The sequence below is a fragment of the Orbicella faveolata genome, unplaced genomic scaffold, assembly GCF_042242905.1.
Source record: "Orbicella faveolata isolate gen_17 unplaced genomic scaffold, um_ofav_v1 contig_26, whole genome shotgun sequence".
NCBI classification, from domain to species: Eukaryota; Metazoa; Cnidaria; class Anthozoa; order Scleractinia; family Merulinidae; genus Orbicella; species Orbicella faveolata.
The window spans coordinates 1,961,759-1,967,500 of NW_028301554.1; the positions used below are offsets into that span (position 1 = coordinate 1,961,759).

The 5,742-nt window shown below is 41.0% G+C and overlaps 2 pseudogenes across 1 annotated transcript in view; one reads left to right on the forward strand and one right to left on the reverse strand.

The window, feature by feature from the left end:
- Positions 1-3,408: 3,408 nt before the first annotated feature.
- On the forward strand, positions 3,409-5,129 carry LOC149107576 (tetratricopeptide repeat protein 28-like; annotated as a pseudogene).
- Positions 5,130-5,562: 433 nt separating this feature from the next.
- Positions 5,563-5,742, reverse strand: part of LOC149107577 (nucleolar protein 6-like) — a 35,556-nt pseudogene continuing 35,376 nt past the window's right edge. Inside the window, exon 24 of the transcript XR_016208986.1 lies at positions 5,563-5,742. This exon is cut by the window's right edge and continues 1,031 nt beyond it. The product of XR_016208986.1 is annotated as a nucleolar protein 6-like (transcript).

Genomic DNA, 5,742 nt, shown 5'->3' on the forward strand with positions numbered 1-5,742 from the left:
CAATAATTGTTTTAGCCAGTGAGTTTCCAATTATATTTGTCGCTGGCCTCAGAATTGTTTTGTTGCTCATTATTTTTGCAATTGTCGCTTAGAACAGATCGAGTTATTTTTTGCGCTGAGTTCAAAACAGTTTTGTCGCCGGAGAAACAATTTAACCTTGTTGCTTTTCGTTGGGAGTTGTTTAATTTTCGCTCAATATTCAGAGTTATTTCTGTCGCTCGCTTCAGACTTATATTTGCAGCTAGATTCAGATTACTAATCGAAAGAGTTTTCGCCCGCTTTAAGAAACTCTTTCATGTCACTTCTATGTCGCTCGGCTCGGTATTATTTTAACTTCTGGCAAATCAGAAAGGCAAGCAGCGGGTAATATGTCTGTTATCATGGCTAATATTTGCGTAAACATGTCTGCCCTAAGGACGATCTTTTTATTTAATCAGCTATTTGAACTATTTCAACTCGTGCAGTGATTTTGTAGGTGACTCCGCTTCAAATCGACGTACTACCATGAATGATGAATCGTCGCTTATGTTAGTCCAAATGTGACGCGATTGTGCTAAGTATTTGCAAACTTGTAAATCAGCTTTCAGTGATGTTAAGGTCATTCCTCACATTTGCATTGCGCATCCTTACTGCGCATAATTTATGGCGTCATTAGCGCGCGCTCGTGCACGCGCATATTGAAAACATGACGGATTTGCCTTGATATAGAGCTCTCTCAGTTGAAAAATGGCTATAGCTCACTAACAAGCACGGGGAACCAAATTTTTTATATTATTCGTATTTATGACAATATATCCTCGAAATAGATACGTTTTGTTTTATTCTGATAAGAGAATTTTTTTTTTTACAAGACTTACAGAAGAGGGCGTCATGAACGACATTGAAGAAATTATACAAGCAATCTATATTGGCGTCGTTGTTGCCACATTCCTTTACATGACCGGTCGTGCTAAAAAAGCAATCGAGTTATGCAGAGAAAGCTTGTTTTTACTAAATAATAAAGCACTGGAGAAAGAAGAGCAGTTTGGGAAATTTCTTTGCGAGGCAATCTATAAAGTAATGTTCGCGGCGTACCTTCTTATCCGTGATTACACAAATGTAATAACATACGGCAGGAAGCTTCTCAGCATTGAACGTGAGAGAGGTGAAACAGTCAATGCAGGGAAACTTTGTATAAAGCTGGCAGCAATATATAAGGCTCAAAATAAGTATGTTGAGGCAAAAGAACTTTATGAGAGAGCGATCAGTATCATGAACAAAACAGGAAACAGCAAAGAGGAAGAACACGCTTGTGCAGGGCTAGGAATTATCCTTTACTCTCGTAGTGAATTTGGCAAAGCAAAAGAATATATCGAGAAAGCACTTGCGATCGCAGTTGAAACTGGTGACAGAGAAGGAGGAGCAATATGTTATGGAAACCTAGGAGTTGTGTTTATGAATCTTGCTGACTATGCCAACGCAAAAGAATATCTCCAGAAAGCACTTGCAATCGCAATTGAAATTGGTGACAGAAATGTAGAAGGATCATGTTATGTAAACCTAGGAAGAGTGTTTATGTCTCTTGCTGACTATGCCAACGTAAAAGAATATTTCGAGAAAGCACTTGCAATCGCAATTGAAATTGGTGACAGGAAGGTAGAAGGATCATCTTATGGAAACCTAGGAACAGTGTTTATATCTCTTGCTGACTATGACGACGCAAAAGAATATCTCCAGAAAGCACTTGCGATCGCAATTGAAATTGGTGACAGAGAGAATGAAGGATCATGTTATGGAAACCTAGGAGGAGTGTTTATGTCTCTTACTGACTATGCCAAAGCAAAAGAGTATTATCAGAAATCACTCGCGATCGCAATTGAAATTGGTAACAGAGAAGGAGAAGGATCATCTTATGCAAACCTAGGATCAGTGTTTCACTCTCTTGCTGACTATGCCAACGCAAAAGAATATCTCGAAAAAGCACTTGCGATCGCAATTGAAATTGGTAACAGACGAGGAGAAGGATCATCTTATGCAAACCTAGGATCAGTGTTTGAGTCTCTTGCTGACTATGCCAACGCAAAAGAATATTTCGAAAAAGCACTTGCGATCGCAATTGAAATTGGTAACAGACGAGGAGAAGGATCATCTTATGCAAACCTAGGATCACTGTTTGAGTCTCTTGCTGACTATGCCAACGCAAAAGAATGTCTCGAAAAAGCACTTGCGATCGCAATTGAAATTGGTAACAGACGAGGAGAAGGATCATCTTATGCAAACCTAGGATCACTGTTTGAGTCTCTTGCTGACTATGCCAACGCAAAAGAATGTCTCGAAAAAGCACTTGCGATCGCAATTGAAATTGGCGACAGAGAAGGAGAAGGATCACGTTATGCAAACCTAGGAACAGTGTTTACGTCTCTTGCTGACTATTCCAACGCAAAAGAATATTTCGAAAAAGCACTTGCGATCGCAATTGAAATTGGCGACAGAGAAGGAGAAGGATCACGTTATGCAAACCTAGGAACAGTGTTTGCGTCTCTTGCTGACTATGCCAACGCAAAAGAATATATCGAGAAAGCACTTGCGATCGCAATTGAAATTGGTGACAGACAAGGAGAAGGATCACGTTATGCAAACCTAGGAACAGTGTTTATGTCTCTTGCTGACTATGCCAACGCAAAAGAATATATCGAGAAAGCACTTGCGATCGCAGTTGAAACTGGTGACAGAGAAGGAGGAGCAATATGTTATGGAAACCTAGGAGTTGTGTTTATGAATCTTGCTGACTATGCCAACGCAAAAGAATATCTCGAGAAAGCACTTGCGATCGCAATTGAAATTGGTGCCAGAAAGGAAGAAGGATCATGTTATGTAAACCTAGGAACAGTGTTTACGCCTCTTGCTGACTATGCCAACGCAAAAGAATATTTCGAGAAAGCACTTGCGATCGCAATTGAAATTGGTGACAGGAAGGTAGAAGGATCATCTTATGGAAGCCTAGGAACTGTGTTTATGTCTCTTGCTGACTATGCCAACGCAAAAGAATATTTCGAGAAAGCACTTGCGATCGCAATTGAAATTGGTGACAGAAAGGTAGAAGGATCATGTTATGCAAACCTAGGAACTGTGTTTTCATCTCTTGGTGACTATGTCAAAGCAGAAGAATATTATCAGAAATCACTCGCGATCGCAACTGAAATTGGTGACAGAAGCAGAGAAGCACATTCTCGGCTATGTTTAGGACGCGAGTTACTATATCTCGGTATAAAATATGCTGAAGCTAACAAATATTTCCAGGAAGCACTTCTGTTTGCAACTGAAACTGGTGACAGAGTATGCGAAGCATATTGTTACAGTTCGCTAGGAAGTCTGTTTAGACGTCTGCGTAACCATGTCAAGGCCAAAGAATATTATGAGAAATCACTTTCTATCTTGGTTGAAATTGGTGACAGAAGAGGAGAAGCAAATATGTACTATAACTTAGGAGATCTGTTTATACTTCGCGATGAATATGTCATGGCTGAAGAATACCTCGAGAAGGCACTTTCAATAGTTAAGGAGGGAGTTCAAGACTTTCAAGCAGAGTTTCTCTGCTATGCAAACATAGCAAATGCAAAAATACCACAGGACAAGAAACAGGAAGCGTTTCTTTATTTGTTTCAAAGTATTCAAAAATGCGAAGAATGCCGAGGCTTTCTCAAAGACAATGATGATTTCAAGGTACTTTATTCAGATGAGTACAGCTCTCCCTACAAAAGACTCAGTACATTGCTTTGTGCCGTTGGGAATCCTAATAAAGCTCTTTATGTTGAAGAGCTCGGAAGGGCTAGGGCCCTATCCGACTTGATGGCAGCTCAGTACTCTGTTGAACGGCAAATCTCAGCTGACCCGCAATCATGGACTGGCATTGAAAATGTCGCCAACCTAGAAAGCGACTCTAACTGTCTGTACATTTCATATGATAATCAAAATGTATTATTGTGGATTCTGAAAGCAAATGGAGTCGTTGACTTCCGACACAGTACAGTGGAGAAAAAGACACTGGGCACTAAAAAAGCTAAAAATTTGGATACCTTTTTTAATAACGTGGCTGAAAGCTTCCGCAGCTTTGGTATTTTACCCCCGGAGCTTTGCGAAGATCGATCTTTTAATGGCATTGAAGAAACACCAGATTCCTCTGAGGAAGACAACCTCGCCGTTTTACGACAACAGGGACGTGAAGTTGATCCCAGACAAAATCTAACTTTGTTCTACAAAATGATCATCGCTCCTGTGGCCGACTTACTCAAGGGGTCCGAGATCATCATTGTTCCTGATCGCCACCTGTACCGTGTTCCCTTTCCAGCTTTACTTGATGACAGTGGGAAGTACTTATCAGAGACTTTCAGGATTCGCATTGCTCCTTCGTTGACGACTCTCAAATGCATTCAAGACAGTCCTGCCGACTATCACAGTCAGACTGGAGCTCTGATAGTGGGTGATCCTGACGTTGGTGAAGTGCTTTGGAAGGGTTGCCGAAAAACCATCCCACCATTGCCCTTTTAAAAGAAAGGAAGCAGAGATGGTTGGACGACTCCTGGGTGTTCAGCCTTTGATAGGACAGCAAGCAACTAAGCAGGCGGTACTTCAAAGAATAAATTCAGTGAGCCTGATACACTTTGCTGCACATGGTAATGCGGAGAAAGGAGAGATTATTCTTGTGCCTGTTAGAACTGGTAGTCGACTTCCACGTGAAACCGACTGCTTATTGACGGTGGGTGACATTTCGCAAGTTCAGCTACGAGCCAAACTTGTTGTACTAAGCTGTTGTCAGTGCCCGTGGACAGATTAAAGTCGAAGGAGTTGTTGGAATGGCTCGAGCGTTCTTAGGATCCGGTGCGCGCTCAGTGTTGGTGGCACTGTGGGCTCTGGAAGACAAGGCGACTGAGCAGTTGATGAGTCGTTTCTACGAGCATCTTTTTCGTGGGGTGAGTGCCAGTGAATCTCTTCACCAGGCCATGAAGTGGATGAGAGATAACGGATTTGCCAAGGTTTCCGAGTGGGCGCCGTTTATGCTGATTGGAGATAACGTGACAGTTGACTTTGGAAATAAAAGTAAGTACAAACTTTCGCTTTGGCGTGGAAATGGACTACAATGTAACTTGTAGGGGGAACTGGGGCCAAACTGTGTTAATGTCAAGCATAAATAAAAGCAAATTAGCTTAGAAGAAATAATGATTTATATCTTGGTTTGTTTCTATCTTTGTTTTCGTTTCAGGAAGTGATGACCTCAGCAATGGAGGGCCCCAGACAGAGATCAAGCAAGCAATGACCTGAAAACCTTCTTGCAAACGTGACATTTGACTTTGGAAATAAAAGTAAGTACAAAAATTTTACTCTAGCCGGCAATGGACTACAAGGTAACCTGCCCGGGGAACTGGGGCCAAACTGCGTTAATCTACAGCTCTGAAAGGGAATTGGTGTAATGCAAAAATGATTTATAACTTGTTTTTTCTCTATCTTTGTTTTTGTTTCAGGAAGTGATGACCTCAGCAATGGAGGGCTCCTGGCAGACACAAGCAAGCAATGTCCTGACAAACCAAGTGTAAAATATGTTAATTTTATTTTCGTGAAATTTTCTGAGAAAGGCATTTTCTATGCATTGCAACCAAAATTTGAAAAGCTTCCTTCAAAGTATTTTTTTTAAGTTCTTGACAAAGCAATCAGCGTTTTCAGTACAGTAAATCATTCAGTTAGCTTTCATTGTACTCAGAATTCGAA